Below are 18,530 nucleotides of genomic sequence, written 5' to 3'. Positions count from 1 at the left end.
TTCCTGACTTAAACCTTTTAAGCGATTCCTCATTGCTTTCACAATAAAGTTCAATTTTTTAGTAAGAAGTCTATGAAATCAGTTCTCACATCAATTATCATCTCCTCTAGAAAGGCATTGATTATTCTCCAAGTCTGGGTTAGGTGATCCTCCTAAAAGCCAGTCATTATCAACTAATTTGAGAGGCCACAATTATAAAAATAAGTATTAACCACTTTGCACTAATTTCTTATTACTTACAAACATTTCCTGTTTACTTTTCTGTTTCCTCCACCGTAATACAGATTTCTTGAGGATAGGCACCTAAAATAAGTGTGATTCTTAAATAAATATTAAACAAATAGATTAAGGGAGAAAGTACATTAAAATTTAATAACCATACCTTATGATCTATTTGTCAGGCTCTTCTTGCTTTACAAAACACATTTACTTTTATCCTATCATTCATTCCTCCCAACTGATTTTAACTATAGGCATTATCACCATTTTAGATGTGAAAAAACTGAGTACCACACTTATTCCAAGTAACAGGCAGGTTACCTGAACAAATTGGATGTGAACCCAGACGTCCCAGCAGAGTAGTACCTTCCACTACATCCCACTGGCTTAAGTGTTGTCTCCCAATGTAAAATTGAATAAGAGGATTGCAAATTTTGGTGGAAGTGTATGATTAAGTGCTTTCTCTGGCACAGAACAACTAAAAGAAAAAATGTTTTCCTCATTATCTCATTATTTATACAGTTTAAAGCATATTTTGTGAATTTTTAATATAAATAATGAAAAATCAACATACTCTAGCCTGTTTCAAAAATCTTTCCCACAGCTCTTTTAACTCTCACCTACTTTTTTCCTCCCTTCCTTTTTTTTGTAAGGCTCATAGAGGGCGCTCACAAAGTGGAACTCATTGGTGGAGGGAAGTTAGGCTGAAAAACACACCTCACACTGCAACTGAAAGGCGCAGCGCCACCACCTCAGACGGCCTCTTTTCCAGGCAGGAGGCGGGGCCAATTTCCCTCATTCAAATAAAACTCCGGCGATTTGCATGGGGGCCAGCCATTCCGTAAGCCTATTGGCTGATAGCACAGAGGGCGTGGCCATCATTACATCATATAACCCCGCCCACAATAATTTGCATAATGGCCTCGCGCGTGCAAGGGAGAAGCGGGTTTGTTTTTGAATCTGCGGCGGCGGCGGCGGCGGCGGCTGCGCGGCGACTGAAGCGCGCTAGTCTGAGGCGACAGCATTGGGTTCGGCTGCGCGGCACGGCGCTGTGAAAAGGAACTTTTCTTCCTCCCTCATCTTTCGCTTGGAAAGGTATGTGTGCATCCTAGGAGTGTTATAATCATATTTTCTTAAATTACTATTGTATTTTTTGAGTCAAGACCGCATTATGGCGGCTGCGGGAGTTGTGTTTGCGCGTGCGCGGTTGCGGAGCTGCGGCCGGCGTTGCATGGGAGCACGTGATATTGCGGGGTCGGGCTCTAGCTGCAGTTGTGCAGCCAGCGGGGCGGTGGCTGCGCAAGCGCAATATTCATTTTCAAGATCTAATGTTCTTGTTGGACGCCATTTGGGTTCTAGATTTAATTTTTCTCTTTCTTGAGGGGTTTCATTTTCTGAGCCTCAAATTCTCACATTTTTCAAGAATAACGTTTCTTTTATGTTGTACTTTTATGCCGACCTCAAACTGTTTTCTTATATTTATCCGGGTCTCTGAGAAACTGTGCATTTAATTTTCTGTAAAAGTGATTGTGACAAGGTTCTCGATTATAATTTCACTTTTAGAATTTTGTTGGATTGGAGTTTATATTTAGGACGATGAAGATCAGCACCTAGTGGTGTTCTCACAGGAAGTGCATTTACTGGAACTGCATATTTGCAAATAAATTTTTAACCCTGTTGTTACCAGTACTGTTATCATGAAATGTTTACAAGATAGAAATGACTTAAGTTTTGGAAGTATGGGGGGAGGGGCATTGGAAAGACCTATATAGTGGTGTTTTTTTAACAAAATCTCGATCTCCTTGGGTATTTAGTTTTAGAAAATATTTGATCCTAAGTCAGTGAAGTTTTAATTTTAGTTAGCCTGTGTACCTCTGATCATACATGCCTCTGAATTTTGCATTTTTTCAGCCTCTGTTTACTTGTCCACACTGCTTCAGTTAGATCATTTCTGTTGCTCTCGTAAAATTATTTTCTTAGCATTATGTTATGATATATAAAATATAAAACTTGATAAGTTTTGCTGATAAAGAATATTTAAAGAACTTCCAACTACACTGAGGCATTAATGAAAAAATGAAGTGAACCATCAATAAAATCAGTTGATTTACCAACCCCCTCCAAAACAAAAAACCTGTTCATGTACATGTGCATAAAATATAATCACTTGATTTTTAAAATTGTAAGTGCATTCCTGGTTTTACTGTCTTAAAGAAAGTATAAGTATGTTATTGATTATTTTAGTCTAAAAATGGTAGTGTCACTATATTTAAATCTTATATAACACCCCTGAGGAAGGTTTATATGATTTTATATCATTCTACCATTGTGCATGTTATTTTTTACTGGTCTAAAAACTTATAAATGGTTTTCATAAACTTCATCTGTGATTTATATATAAAACAACTAGTTTCTTGGTAAGTTTAAATCAGTCCCCAGTCAAATGAACTGGCTATTGCTTTGTAATCTTGGTTGCTTTGTGGATGTTTTGATTACTTAATACAAATACCACTAGTAATAAAGAAGATGTAGTTGAAAGGAATGCTTGTAGTTGGTGGATTAAAAAAAAAAACATATGAGAGAGAATGGAGTGTAGGAAAAATTTTTTTTTTTTAAACAGGAAGTTTGTCCTGAGCTTCTGGACAATCTTACACAGAAATATATTTAGAGGGCAGTTGTGCCATCTTCTCTTTTATGCTTCTGGGGTGGTTTATCCAGCAAACATCTCCCCCACCTCCTTTGACATTTTCTCTGGTGTTTTAGTAGTTAAAAATGTGTTGTATTTTCTGTATGTGTATATGTATGTGTAGGAAAGAACTTTGATCTTAGGGCACGGTACACTTTGCATTTCCAGAAACGTGAACTATTTTATATATTCAAGCTAATGTTTTCATTTGAGTATACATACTATTGCCTCTTAAATTAATGTTGAAGATAGTAAAGAGGTATTGAGAACACTGAGGAACATAATGAACAATGTAAGTATTTATTGGTAGGACAGTTTTGTTGTCTAGTTTCTGAGAAAGGCACATATAGTTCTATAAAGTTTAAGATTAATGAGTTGTCAGAACATCCACTGTATCTTCATTGACTCTGTCAGTACAAACTTGTTTTGAAATTTTACTTTGATAGTTATGATAGTATGATAGTTTGATAGTTATGATGCAGCAGATATGAATAATAAAAGTAAGTTACTCCAGGAATGAATAAAAGTTACTGAGGTTATTTTCAATCTTTTTAGTTTTGTGAATTTTAAGCATTATAGAATTGAGTTCAGCAAAAAAGTTTTGATTAAGCACTTCATTCAATTTAGCGAACTTTTAGTACATCCCTGTAAATCAGGGGTAGTCAACCTTTTTATACCTACCGCCCACTTTTGTATCTCTGTTAGTAGTAAAATTTTCTAATCGCCCACTGGTTCTACAGTAATGGTGATTTATAAAGTAGGAAAGCAACTTTACTTTATAATTTATAAAGCAGAGTTACAGCAGGTTAAAGCATATAATAATAATTACCAAGTACTTTATGTAGGGTTTTCGCTAACTTTGGCAGAATAAATCTTTATAAAACAACTTACTATAGTTAAGTCTGTCTTTTTATTTATACTTTGGTTGCTCCGCTACCACCCACCATGAAAGCTGGAATGCCCACTAGTGGCAGTAGGGACCAGGTTGACTACCACTGCTGTAAATAGTTAAAATGCTAAACTAAGCACTGCATTTAATTCAGTGGTTTATTTTATTTACTTGTGTAACTGTCCATTAAGGTTGCTTCATTAAAGCTAATGGTTTTTTTAGGTACCTGCAAGGTATTTAATACTTCTTTTTTTAATTGATTTTATTGGGGTGACTCTGGTTAACATAGTTAAATAGCTTTCAGGTACCCAGTTCTACAGCATATCTCCATTCAGCATATTCTGTGTTCACCCCCACCAAAGATAATTTTTTAAAATAAAAAACATGTTTGGGCCTGACCAGGCAGTGGCGCAGTGAATAGAGCGTCGGACTAGGATGCGGAGGATCCAGGTTCGAAACCCCGAGGTCGCCAGTTTGAGTGCGGTCTCATCTGGTGTGAGCAAAGCTCACCAGCTTGGACCCAAGGTCACTGGCTCAAGCAAGGGGTCACTTGGTCTGCTGTAGCCCCAGGTCAAGGCACATATGAGAAAGCAATCAATGAACAACTAAGGAGTCCCAACGAAAAACTGATGACTGATGCTTCTCATCTCTCTCTGTTCCTGTCTATCTGTCCCTATCTATATCCCTCTCTCTGACTCTCGCTCTGTCTCTGTAAAAAACAAAAAAACATGTTTGGTTTTGCCATAAACTATTAAAATTGTCTTTTTTATTTTTAATTTTAATGGATGATAAAGATATTAAAAATATACTGCTCACAAAAATTAGGGGATCAGGGAACGTGCAGATACTCCAGTACTTTCAGTCTGTTGTATAGTGCATTTTTGCCAATGAAATAAGTTGTTTTTGCATCTCATTTGCATAATTGAACAACTTTCTTTGACTTGTTTGCTTTTCTGATGTTCTTAATAAAAAAAAATCAAATGCTTCGTTTTCATCACTTCATAGTCATTTTGAAATATCCCCCAATTTTTGTGAGCAGTATATTTTACTTAATATAGCACAATGCTCTTAAAATGTGATTTTTGTGAACTTTCTGCGGGCGATCAATTTATCAGTAATACAGTAGTTGATCAATAATATTGATCTGTTTTTAATTGGATCATAATCTTATTTTTGCTCTTTTAACTTAGTGTTATCTACGGCTATTTCCCCATTTTATTCTTTTTTAAAAATTGCTTTGAGAGAGAGAGAGGGAAGAAAAGAGATCTATTTATTGTTCTACTTATTTATGCATTCATTGGTTGATTCTTACATGTGCCTTGATCAGGGATTGAACCTGCAACCTTGGTGTATTGAGATAGAATGCTAACTAAGTTAGCTACCAGCCAGGGCCTATAATTTTTTAGAATGTGTTTTTTAATGATTATATTATACTGTGAAAATGTCCCAAATTATCAAATATTCTTCAAATATGTATTTAAATGACTATATAATATTATCTCTATTAAGAGTGTTCAGTGACTTATAGTGGGGAAAACAGCTGTGTTAGGCTTGCTTGCTGATTTATCAGCTGCAAGCACTGTCTGGTTAGTGCGTGAGCATGTGGCAGTGCCATGTGTGTATAGTCTATGTAGGGCAGTGGTGCTTTCCCTTGGGGTGATTCTCCCAGATCACTCTCCCACTACTACCAGGTGAGGTTTTTCTGATCCTTTTCCCTTCGCTGGGGAAAGCAGGTTTTCTTTTGGGTATTTGCTCTTCCATCTTTGCGAGCCTTCACTAAATGGGTACGGCCCTACACTTTCCAGCTCCGCAGTCTGCCTGAATTCAATGGCCTCAACTACCAGTATTGCACTTACTAAATAATTTTTTTTCTTCACCATTTTGCTAGTTGCCCATTCTCCATTGTAAACAATGCTAGAGTGAACATCTTTGTGCATGAATCATGATCTACATCTTGTAATATTTCTTTGAAACTACTGTCTCAAAGGGCTTTTAAAGTAATTTACAAAATTGATATAAAGTTAGTTTTTTTGAACAGCATTTCCCATACGACCATCAGTTTGTTGGTTGAAAAATAGTATCTCATTAACTTCCTTTTTTCTATAATTAGTGAACTTGAACTTTTTAATGTTTAATATATATGCAGTTTTCTCTTTTTTTGTGTACTAGCTGTGTGAGGGTTTTTGTATATTTTTTTGTGGTAGGTATTTTTATTTGTAACAGCTATTTCTAGGTATTTGTTTTTGCTTTTCATATTTTGTGCATTTTTTTAGTTTATTTTTTAAATTGCTCATGGTTTTATATATTGAAAAATGTTACCTTTTACATAGTCAAATTTACTGGTTTTTTATTTGTGATTTTTTTCCAGGATTTCTCTGCCTAGAAAATACTACCCGTTGTGATACGAACTAAATGTTCATCTATTTTGTTTACTTTTTTCTAGATATTTTAATGGTCTTAACAAGAAAATACATTTTAATATATATGGAGTTTATTTTGATGTATTGTATGAAGAAGGGTTGTTGGTTCTATTTTTTCCCCCAAATATCTAGTTTTCTTAGAATTTTGTGTTGGTAATCTATCTTTTTTTTATTGCTTTGAGTTTTTTATTTTACTTTATTTTTTTATTAAGTGAAAGACAGGGAGGCAGAAAGACAGACTCCCACATGTACCCAAACCGGGATCTACCTGCCAAGCCCCCATCAGGCAATACTCTGCCCATCTGGGGCCATTGCTCCATTGCTCAGCAACGAAGCTATTTTAGTGCCTGAGGTGAGGTTATGGAGCCATCCTCAGTGCCCAGGCCAACATATTTGAATCAATCCAGCGTGGCTGTGGGAGAAGAGAGAAGGGAGAGGGGGAGGGGTGGAGAAGCAGATGGTTGTTTTTCCTGTGTGCCCTGGCTGGTAATCAAACCTGGGGCATCCACATGTGGGTCCAACGCTCTACCACTGAGCCAGTTGACTAGGGCCGCTTTGAGTTGTTTTGATCTTTCATTTTATTTTTTTATTTTTTTAATTTTTCTGAAATGAGAAGCTGGGAGGCAGAGAGATAGACTGCATGCGCCGGACCGGGATCCACCCAGCCAGCTCACCAAGGAGCGGTGCTCTGCCCACCTGGGGTGTTGCTCTGTTGCAACCAGAGCCATCCTCAGCACCCGGGCCAACTTGGTTCCAGTGGAGCCTTGGCTGCCGGAGGGGAAGAGAGAGTTAGAAAGGAGAGGAGGAAGGGTGGAGAAGCAGATGGTTGCTTTTCCTGTGTGCCCTGACCAGGAATCGAACCCAGGACTTCCACACGCCAGGCTGACGCTCTACCACTGAGCAAGAGGGCCAGGGCCAAGTTCTTTTGATCTTAACAGGTTTGTGCTATCAGTTCTGCTTTATTTACTTGCGATATTTAACTTGGTGTACATTGGCCTTGGGGTTCTATAGATAGGCTTAAATAGTTCCTTGTATTCTAATATTATTTGAGCGTGTATATGTACATGTTTTTCTGGGGAAAGAGTTATAGTGTTTATTAGCTTCACCCAGGTATATGTAATATAAAATCTAAAAGCAGGTTAACAACCTCTGTATCTGTGCCTTTTTCATGTAGCAGTACTGAATTGTTTTATTTACTGTAGTGTTATAAACTGTGTAAATGTATACTTATGATTCCTTTTCACAATTTTTTAAGCTAGTCTGTTCTGTTTTTTTGCGAACAAACCATAGATTCATTTGATTAAATTATTTATATTTTTAACTAAAATTATTTTTAGTTTGGTTAAATTTTTAAAAGCCAACCAATTCGAAGTTTTCTTTAAAATTGCATTAAATCTAAATGGAAGTGAGTTAAAATCTTTATAGTGTTTGTTTTTCTTTATTCATGAATGATTTACATCCTGCAGATTCCCAAAAATTTTATTGCTTCTAGGAAGTCTGCTAAAATTTGTCATATCTGTTACTTTTCATTTACTGTTACTGGTTTTGTAATGCTAATGCAGTGTTAATAGGAATGAAATAATAGAGTATATAGGATTACATTTTAATTTCAAAGTTTTTTAAATTGATATTTTTATAGAGAAGGGGGAGAGAGAGAGACATGAATTTGTTGTTCTACTTATTTATGCATTCATTGGTTGATTCTTGTTTGTGCCTCTAACCAGTTGAGCTGCTTGCCAACCAGGACCTACATTTTTATTTTTATCTGCTTTAAGACGTGGTGACATGAAAATAGTGCAAATATGAAGTTAATAGGAAAAATAGGTTTTTTTAGATAAAATGTCCTATAATACTTGAAACTGAAAATTTTCTTTGGTTATGTAGTTTTATTTTTTAAATAACCTCTTTTTTATTAGGTTTTTAAAATTTATTGATTGATTTTGAGAGAGGGAAGGGCGCGACAAAGATGGGGAGAAGCAGGAAACATCAAGTCGGAGTTGCTTCTTGTATGTGCCTTGACTGGGAAAGCCTGAGATTTCAAGCTGGTGATCTCAGCATTCCAGGTCAATGCTTTATCCACTGCGCTCTCACCGGTCAGGCCATAGAAATTTTTTTTAATGGAAGAATTTTGAAAAGTTATTTATTTTCTAGTCAGGATAGAACCTAATGTTATAATAAAGTAAAAAATTTTGTTTTTGTTTTTTGGTAACATTAAGGTATTTCCTTATAAGGATGCTTCTGTGTTATTAGTTTAAATTCATTTGCCATTAAAGCTACTATTTGTACTGATGTCAGTGAAGTGTATAAATCTTGATTAATAGTTATTTATTTCAGTTGCAATTCTAATTTATCATTTTCATAATGGTTGTAAGAAAGAATGTCAGGTTATTTCTAAAATATTTTTATTGAACTAGTTAAACTTAGAATTGATGAAAAGAAAATAAGGAAGATAGAAATCAAGTGGTAAAATACTGTTGGCTTTAGGAATTTAAATCTATGAAATGGGTAGAGATTGTAAGATATTGTTAGCTTCTCTTAAACATTTTTTTTAAGTGAGAAATTCCCATCTTGGATCTTTTTAAAGAAAATCTATTGCAGAAGTTTTTATATTTTACTGTTTTTGTGTGATTGTTGGGCAGATAAAATATGTTATGCTCACTTTGTTAAAGATGGCGCTGCCCACGTGGAAGCCCGTCTCCCAGGTGATAATATTGGTTGCCTTTCTTGCTTGAGATGGACATGATTATGTTAATATGTGTTGGGGGAGGGCTTTCACGCCTAAAGATTTTAAATTTTTATTTTTTATTTTATTTTATTTATTCATTTTTAGAGAGGAGAGAGGGGGTGGGGAGAGAGAGGAGAGAGAGACAGAGAGAGAGAGAAGGGGGGAGGAGCTGGAAGCATCAACTCCCATATGTGCCTTGACCAGGCAAGCCCGGGGTTTCGAACCGGAGACCTCAGCATTTCCAGGTCGACGCTTTATCCACTGCGCCACCACAGGTCAGGTCCACGCCTAAAGATTTTAAAAGGAAGAGAGATCACGTTGTTCCGAGAGAAGAGTGATTACGTTCTAGGAGAGGCCCATGCTGTTGGAGAGCAGAGAAAGGCCACATGGAGGAGGCCAGGCGAAGCAGCCAAGATGGCGGAGTGCTGAGGGAGAAGCCAGTTTGTGCAGAGAGAAGGAGATGGGGAACAGAGGTGAATAGTCTGGTGAGCTAGAAACCTTTGATTCTAGGAAACTCGGATAAGTCAGTAGCTTTGTGAGCACTGAATGAGTGGGGTTTGGAGCCCATTGTGGGTTTTTACTTGCCTGCCGAGTGCAAGCTAGGATTAAAGATGATGGCCCATCAGTTCTTGGCTCCGTTGTTTCATTACCGACTGTCTGAATCCAATGTGAACCTGCATGACCTGCATGGGCCATGCGGCTGTGATGGTGGCCATGGCTACTGGCTTTACAGTGATCTTTGCCTGGATGTGAAAAATTTTGCTAGTTCTGACAAATGATACTTGTTTTTTTCAGGTTTTAATAGATGAGAACTAGCAAATTTGGGACAGGAGAAGTGCTACTAGAGAAATATATATGGATAGTGACAAGAAATGATGGCTAGCATCTTGATAGTATAGGAGTATGAGACTTCAAGTGTAAGAAGCAAGAATTTAAAATCTTAGTTTTGAAGTTATTTACTTCAGGAATCAGTATTCCTAGAGCTGAATCGGTATTTATTATGCAATCATTATGTAATCATTATAAAATCAGTCATCATTATGGTAATTGACCATCTCATTAATGATTCTGAATTACAGAGAATATTTAGTTAAGTTTAACTTTTTCAGGAAGGGAAAGAAGTATATGATTTAGTTTAAAAAGATTTCTGTTACAATATTTTCAATTTTGAGGTATGTGAAAAATTCATATATTGGCATACCTAGTTTTCAAGGGAGTCCTGTGCAGAAAGAATTTTGAGGGTAAAGGTTCCTAACAGTTGCGGGGCATGTTATATCAATAGTTAGAAATTAAGGTGATATGTTAACAGTAGTTACATAATAGATGACAGAAATACTAAGTAGCTTATTGTCCCTGTCAGTTCCCAAGTGTATGTAGAAATGACATATTAGAGGAGTTTCTCTTTTTAAAATTCTTGCTTATTTGATCTCGCTGTGTTCTTTTGAGAATCCAAAACTTTAAAAATTACTTCACAATGTTCTTTCTCAGATTGTCTTACAGCAGGAGTCCCCAAACTTTTTACACAGGGGACCAGTTCACTGTCCCTCAGACCGCTGGAGGGCTGGACTATAAAAAAAACTATGAACAAATCCCTATGCACACTGCACGTATCTTATTTTAAAGTAAAAAAACAAAACGGGAACAAATACAATATTTAAAATAAAGAACAAGTAAATTTAAATCAACAAACTGACCAGTATTTCAGTGGGAACTATGCTCCTCTCACTGACCATCAATGAAAGAGGGGCCGGATAAATGGCCTCAGGGGGCCGCAGTTTGGGGACCCCTGTCTTACAGTGTACAGGGTAAATTCAGTGGTTTCTCCTGTCATGTTTGTTCTGTATAGAAAAATAAATTCCACAAAATTAAACTTTGTTTATATATTCTTCAAGTTGCAGGGTGGAAACCATTTTGTAATGGATACAGAGTATGAGTTCTGGGCAGCAGTTTCCAGTTTTTAAGTTTTGCAAAATGAGACCAGGGTACTAGAGCTTATTTCTGAAATGTAAATGTTTTCAGTTTGGAATTTTTATCATTTGCATTTTTGAGTCTTATTATAAGATACTGATTCAGGAATTTCTTTGACCACTTTCCAAAATGAGTGGCAGGCTTAGATCTATGGGTATAGTTGATAGTGCTTCTGAGACAGTCTTTGTATTTAAAAAAATATATATTTTATTTATTGATTTGAGAGAGAGAGATCTATTTGTTGTTTCACTCATTTATGCATTCATTGGTTGATTCTTGTATGTGCCCTAAGGTTGAACTCACAACCTTAGAATATTGAACAATGCTCTAATTTACTGGTCAGCGAACTGCGTCTGGCAAGCCACATGCAGCTCTTTGGCTCCTTGAGGGTGGCTCTTCCACAAAACACCACGTGCGGGCGCTACCTTAATACGGAATGTACCTACCTATATATAATAGTTTAAGTTTAAAAAATTTGGCTTTGAAAAGAAATTTCAATTGTTGTACTGTTCATATTTGGCTCTGTTGACTAATGAGTTTGCCGACCACTGCTCTAACTAACTGAATAAACCAGCCAGGGATCCCTGACAGTCTTGACAGTTGAACCTATGTAAACATGGAAGTCTGGGAAATGAATATGACGTATTAACTTTACCATCAGAGATGTTTACTTTTTTATGTCTGCAGTTTTTCATTGTGGGAGTAGTATAAAATGTTTTGTGTTATTTTTTGTTTTTTTAAGTTTTTTATTTTTATTTTTTACAGAGACAGAGAGAGAGTCAGAGAGAAGGATAGACAGGGATAGACAGGAACAGAGAGATGAGAAGCATCAGTCATTAGTTTTTAGTTGCTCATTGCGACACCTCAGTTGTTCATTGATTGCTTTCTCATATGTGCCTTGACCGCGGGCCTTCAGCAGACAGAGTAACCCCTTGCTCAAGCCAGCAACCTTTGGTCCAAGCTGGTGACCTCAGGGTCTTGAACCTGGGTCCTCCGCATCTCAGTCCAACTCTCTATCCACTGCGCCACCGCCTGGTCAGGCTTATTTTTTATTTAATAGCTAGTTTAAAAAAATATATTTTTTTCCCTTTTGAGAGAGAAGGGGAGGAAGAGAAGACTTATCAATTTGTTCCACTGTATTCATACATTCACTGGTTACTGTAATTCTTTTATGTGCCTTGATGGGGGATCAAATCTGCAGCCTTGATGTATTGAGGCAATGCTCCAACCAACTGAGTTACCTGGCCAGGGCATGTTTTCCTTTCTTTGAAGTTTGTCCAGCCTTTGCTACTTTGGGGCACTATTGTCTTAGTGGGTAACTAGGCATTATGGTTATAGCACTCTATGGCGCTTTTACATTCTAATAAGAAGTTTAAATTGTATGTTAGAATATTGATTCTCAGAATTGACAGAACTGTAAAAGGAACTCTCTTTGAGTCAGCAATTCTCAAAGATAATATCTTCCATTTTTTAGAAAGGTAAACCTCAGAGGTGGAAAGAAACTCGGCTGTTTTGAGGATGAGGATGAAAAATAGTAAAATAATAATGACTTCACTGCTTCAGCTCATTCTCAGCTAAAGTGCTAGAGTTTAGGACTGTATCTGCCCTGGGAAGTGTAGTACATGTACTTGACTAAAATTAGTAAATTTTAAAAATGGAGAGAAATGGATAGAGAACATCTAGCATTTTCTGCTACAAAAGGAAGGTAGAGAAGTAATCTAAGTAATTTGTAATTTGATAGTGAAAACTTTTTTTGTTTCAAAAATTAAATTTAGTTATAACTCTGTATACCTTCCTTTGAAATGAAATTTTGAGAGCTTCATATTCATGATTTCTGGCTTATGATCTAGTTATTATAAGTATCTTATTTGGTAGTATTCTTACTCTTTTCTTCTTGCCTTTGAAAACAAATCATGATTAATTTCACAAGAATTAAAATTTTAGTTTGTTTTAAAACTTACTGTAATATATTTTTTAAAGACTTGATTTAATCATTTTAGAGAGGAGAGAATGAGAGATAGAGAAGGGAGGAGCAGGAAGCATATGTGCCTTGACCAGGTGTTGGGCAGATAAAATATATTATGCTCACTTTGTTAAAGATGGCGCTGCCCACGTGGAGGCCATCACCCAGGTGATATTAATGTGTGTTGGGGGCGGACTGTGGGCAGGCAGGATTCTTGTAGCCTGGGGCTTGGTTTTGGGATTAAGCCTTTCTCACCCTTTTTGATGTGGGGTGGTACAATCCCATCATGCCCCGGATAAGTGACTTTGTATTAGAGACTTCCCTATTTTGTATATTGGATTAAAGGTTTGGATTTCTACACTATAAAATAGGGGCAGAACGGGAACTTGCTCTCTTGGTTCCTGAGATTAATATTAGAGGAGAGAGCAGAGAGGAGAGCAGAGAGAGGCCATGTGGAGTAGGCCAGGAGAAGCAGCCAAGATGGCGGAGTGTTGAGTGAGAAGCCAGTTTGGGCAGAGTTTGTGCAGGGAGAAGGAAGGAGATGGGGAACAGAGGTGAATAAGTCTGGTGAGCTAGAAACCTTTGATTCTAGGAAACTCGGGTAAGTCAGTAGCTTTGTGAGCACTGAATGTGAGTGGGTTTTGGAGCCCAGTGTGTGTTTTTACTTGCCCGCTGGGTGCAAGCTAGGATTAAAAATGATGGCCCACCAGTTTTTGGCTCTGTTGTTTCTTTACCGACTGTCCGAATCCAATGCGAACCTGCATGGTCCAGACGGCTGCTATGATGGTAGCCCTGCCTACTGGTTTTACACCAGGCAAGCCCAGGTTTTTGAACTGGCAACCTCAGCATTCCAGGTTGACGCTTTATCCACTGCGCCACCACAGGTCAGGCCTACTGTAATATTTTTGAGCCTTCCCAGTTAACTTGCTTATTTTAAAAGGATGAAGAACAGTAGGTAAAATGTGTAACATTTGTTTGGATTGCCTGTTTTAGTCTCAAAATTGAGTATGTGTTTTTTTTGCATTATCTTTTGTTATTTCTTTTTTTCTTTTGTATTTTTCTGAAGTTGGAAAAGGGGAGGCAGTCAGACTCCCGCATGCGCCCGACCTGGATCCACCCGGCACGCCCACCAGGGGGCGATGCTCTGCCCATTTGGGGCATCTCTCTGTTGCAACCAAAGCCATCCTCAGCGCCCAGGCCAACTTTGCTCCAATGGAGTCTTGGCTGCCGGAGGAGAAGAGAGAGACAGAGAGGAAGGAGAGTGGGAGGGGTGGAGAAGCAGATGGGCGCTTCTCCTGTGTGCCCTGGCCAGGAATTATTTCTTTTTTTTATAACTATATATTTATGTAATGTACATTTTCAAGATGAAAAACAGTGATTTCTTTTTTTCTTTTGAAAGAGAGACAGGAAGGGAGAGAGAGAGGGAGGAGGAGATGAGAAGCATCAACTCCTTGCTTCACTTTAATTGTTCATTGAAGGTCTCATGTACATACATGCCTTGATGGAGGTGGGGGACTCCAGCCAAGCCAGTGATGTTGGCCTAAAGCAAGCCAATTTGGGCTCAAGCCAGTGACCCTGTGCTCAAGTAGGTGAGCCCATGCTCAAGCCAGCAACCTTGGGGGTTTCAAACTTGGGACCTCAGCATCCCAGGTCAGTGCTCTATCCACTGTGCCATCACCAGGCATAATTTTGTGTTTTAAGTTTGTATAATTCTCTCCTCTTCAGACTTTTTTTTTTTAATTTTTAAATTAAATTTTATTTTTTTTACAGAGACAGAGAGTCAGAAAGAGGGATAGACAGGGACAGACAGACAGGAACGGAGAGATGAGAAGCATCAATTATTAGTTTTTCATTGAACTTTGCGACAACTTAGTTGTTCATTGATTGCTTTCTCATATGTGCCTTGACTGCGGGCCTTCAGCAGACCGAGTAACCCTTTGCTGGAGCCAGCGACCTTGGGTTCAAGCTGGTGGGCTTTTTGCTCAAACCAGATGAGCCGGCGCTCAAGCTGGCGACCTCAGGGTCTCAAACCTGGGTCCTCTGCATCCCAGTCAGATGCTCTATCCACTGTGCCACAGCCTGGTCAGGCCCCTTCAAACTTACTTTAAGTGATTTAAAAGTTGGAAGCTAGCCTGACCTGTGGTGGTGCAGTGTATAAAGCGCCAACCTGGAATGCTGAGGTCCCAGTTTGAAACCCTGGGCTGTGTGTTCAAGGCACACATGGGAGTTGATGCTTCTTGCTCCTCCCCCCTTCTCTCTCTCTTTCTCACTCTGTCTCTCTCTTCTCTCTAAACTGGATAAATAAAATCTAAAAATAAAATAAAAGTTGGAAGATAAAAAATAAACGAGGAAAGAAAGAATAAAAGACAAAGTATTTTCCTAAAACCAGTTAATAGTATAGTGACGTGGGAAATACAATAATTTTGTACTGGACCTAGGCAATTAGAATCTTCCAGCAGTATTTCTTACATTTGGTGATTCCATCTACCTGCCAGGGTTATTATTAGGATTAAAAGAGATTAGACATGTAAAATGCTTAGCACTTGTTTCCACCCATTTTTCTTATCTGGCTTCAATGAATTGGTGAATCAGTCAGGCATGACTGCTAGGAGACAGCGCTATGCAGTTATAGGGAGCCAGCAGTGCAAGATACGTATATAGAAAATGACAATGTTCTTGATTACTGGAGCTAGAATTTAAATGTATTTATAAAGCAATTTAGAAAAGTAGATTTGATAATACCACTCACAAGTAGGAAAAATAAGCATTTAGAAAATTAGTATATTTGTAAAGATTTGAAAGAGAGTCCAGCTTTAGGACTGATTCATTAAAAATGGTGTTGGGTTTTTTTTTCTTTTAAGCAGCAGTGAGTTGGCTTTATTTGTTTTTGTTTTGTTTTTGCTATTTCATTCTATTTTTGACCAAAGCTTCTCTTTTAGTAGTTTATTATGGAAAATTGTTACACTAAAAAGAAAAGGTCAGGGAACATGTATAAATTGCTAAAAAATTAAACAAAAAGACTGAATGTTTAAAAAACTCCCAAAGAATTAAAGAATTAAGGTTTCTTTTTTTACCTTTTAAAATACTGTACTTATTACTTTATTTTAAAGAAAAAAATGAAAGAGAAACAACATGGATTTGTTGTTCCACTAATTGATGCATTCATTGGTTGACTCTTGTATGTGCTCTGACTGGGGATACAAGCCGAAACCTTGGCTTATCAGGATGATAATCTAACCAACTGGCTACCCGGCCATGGCACCCCAAAGTATTTAAAGAATAGAAACCTTATAAGGTTACTAAGTTCAGTAAGTTTACAGTAAGTCTCTTCATGGTGAAAAAGCATCTGTCGGAGCCCACCTGCTTCTCAAGGGATGGTTTAGGCGATGAGATTCCCAAGGTGAAGAAAGCACAAGGAGCCGGAAGAATATGAGACATGCTGCAATGCTTTACAGGTATTGATTGACTTACGACCTATGCAACTTACGACTATTCGACTTTACGACCACAGTCACTAGCCACGACTGCTCCGCATCTGGCAGTGCAAGCATTGCCCAGCTGGGCATACGACAGTGTGGATACGACAGTATGGACCAGCTTCCGGCAGCACTACCATCTCCGCGTGCACCATTTCAACTGTTATCCCAGACTCGGTACAGCAATTTGTGTTTTGTGTCTGAATATTTTTCATCAAACCCCTCCCAAGTTGTCTACCAAGAGGAAATTGTCTTTGTCTTTGACTTAAAAGATTTTTATAACATCATTTCACAGTACTGTACATATAGCCTACTCAACTTACGACCAAATCGTGTTAAGACCGATCTGTTGGAACCAATCGTGGTCGTAAGTCGAGCACTAGCTGTATTCCTAGCATAACAGGGCCTGAGTGGTAGATATAGTGCGCAGGGATAGTAGTGGCATGGTGCCAACATTACAGTAGTGCAAGGGGTAGAGAGATGATGTCATGGCTTACATAGTAGTAGTTGCTGAATCAGGCAGCCCAGAAAGGCGTGGGAGCTGGATGGCTTCTGCAGTCCATGTTATTAACCAGAGCCTAGATCCTGGATCTTACAGTCATTTCCCCACAGCATCTATTTTTCACATTAATTATTTATCTTCAAGGTTTGTCAAATTTTTTTCAGACAACCATCATTGCCAAAGTTAGAGATAATGTTTATTTGAGTTACTATATACACATAGAATTGTCCCTTTATTTTTGCTTTTATTCTGTTTTCTTGTTTTTGTTGTCTTTTATTAATTTCAGGACGCAAAGTTCTTCCTCTCCCTTTATTTACCTTCCAGCAACAGGACTTGCTGGATGTGCTCACTCAAAATTGAGGCAAAACTTGCCTGGCCAGTGTTGGCACAGTAAATGAGGCGTGGACCTAAACACTGAGGTCACTGGTTAGAAACCACGAGGACGCTGGCTCTTGACTAGAGACTTGTCACCATGAGGTTTCTGGCTTGAGCAAGGAGACACTGCGATGGCCCTGGTCTAGGTACATATGAGAAGATTAATATGCATCTAAAATGAAAGCAATTACAAGTTGATGCTTCTCACCCTCTCTCCCCCTTCCTGACTCTCTTTTTCTCTCTCAAAAACAAAAACATTGCGGTAAAACAAAGTTTCAGTTTTCTCCATAACCTTTTCTGTGGCCAAGTACCTGTCTCTTAAGACACAGATTTAACCATATGTTTGTTTAATAATTTTTGGATTCTTTATTTTGGTGTTTTGTTTGACCATTTTCTTTACATAGGTCAAATGAGGTATTTATATAGAAAGAATCTTCCCTGTTATCTGGTTAACAACATTATATCCATTTGATACGATGTTTAAGAGTTAACTTCTGTCTAGATGTTCTATAAAATATAATAATTAACTTATATACTTTATCTGCTTGATTACAAGGTCAAGAACCAAAAGCCACATATTTTCCTAAATGTGTTTTTACCAGCAATACTTAAAACTATAGAGTTATCATGGTTTCCTAAGATTCCCACATTTGTTAATGTTTGTTGTCAGAAAGTGATAATGTTTATTCGTATTAAAGCTGAGAATCCATAAGTTATAGGAGAAGATACCACTAAATTTATTTCCTGTGAAGACTTGCTAGCCATCTTTTTTACAGTTGAGATATAGCCCTTGTTTCCTGTCATGCCTAATTAAAAGAGATGTTTTTAAAGGTCACATTTCTCTTGTCATGGTTACAAATTTGATTTAGCCAATTTTATTTAGGTAGGATAGAAAACAGATTCTCATTGAAACTATGTGAACTGGTCATGAAAAGTAAAGAGACTCAGTTATCATACTTTATATAATACTTATTGTTTTTTTAAGTATTTTTTAGACAAGGCTAATAAATATATTCAATGATTTTATACAAAATTGTTCTTAAAATATTCTGGTGGTTTATTAACATAACCTATATTAAGATCTTTCATAGGATATTTCTCCCCTAGAATTCTGAGTATATGAAATCAAGATATTATTTAAATTACTATTTATATAAAGCATATCTTAATTAAGAGCTAAATAGAGATTAAAAAGAAAGTGTTTTATGACCATTAAAAATAAAATATTAACCACAATTAAATCACTTCATTTAATTCTAGGTAATTCTTATTTTACTGATCTAGGGTTAAATAATCTATTTAGCACA

The 18,530-nt window shown here is 37.3% G+C and overlaps 1 protein-coding gene across 4 annotated transcripts in view; it reads left to right on the top strand.

Annotated features, from left to right (window-relative positions):
• The first annotated feature begins 1,161 nt into the window (after window positions 1-1,161).
• Window positions 1,162-18,530, top strand: part of ATF7IP (activating transcription factor 7 interacting protein) — a 111,608-nt gene continuing 94,239 nt past the window's right edge. For all 4 annotated transcript variants that reach the window (XM_066355335.1, XM_066355317.1, XM_066355326.1 and 1 more), the window contains exon 1: window positions 1,162-1,314. The gene's annotated coding sequence lies outside the window, so the exon portion shown is untranslated. The remainder of the gene's footprint in view (window positions 1,315-18,530) is intronic.

The sequence above is a fragment of the Saccopteryx leptura genome, chromosome 1 (assembly GCF_036850995.1).
Source record: "Saccopteryx leptura isolate mSacLep1 chromosome 1, mSacLep1_pri_phased_curated, whole genome shotgun sequence".
Taxonomy (NCBI): Eukaryota; Metazoa; Chordata; class Mammalia; order Chiroptera; family Emballonuridae; genus Saccopteryx; species Saccopteryx leptura.
The sequence above is the reverse complement of the archived record's forward strand: the minus strand, read 5'-3'. Positions and strand labels throughout refer to the sequence as shown.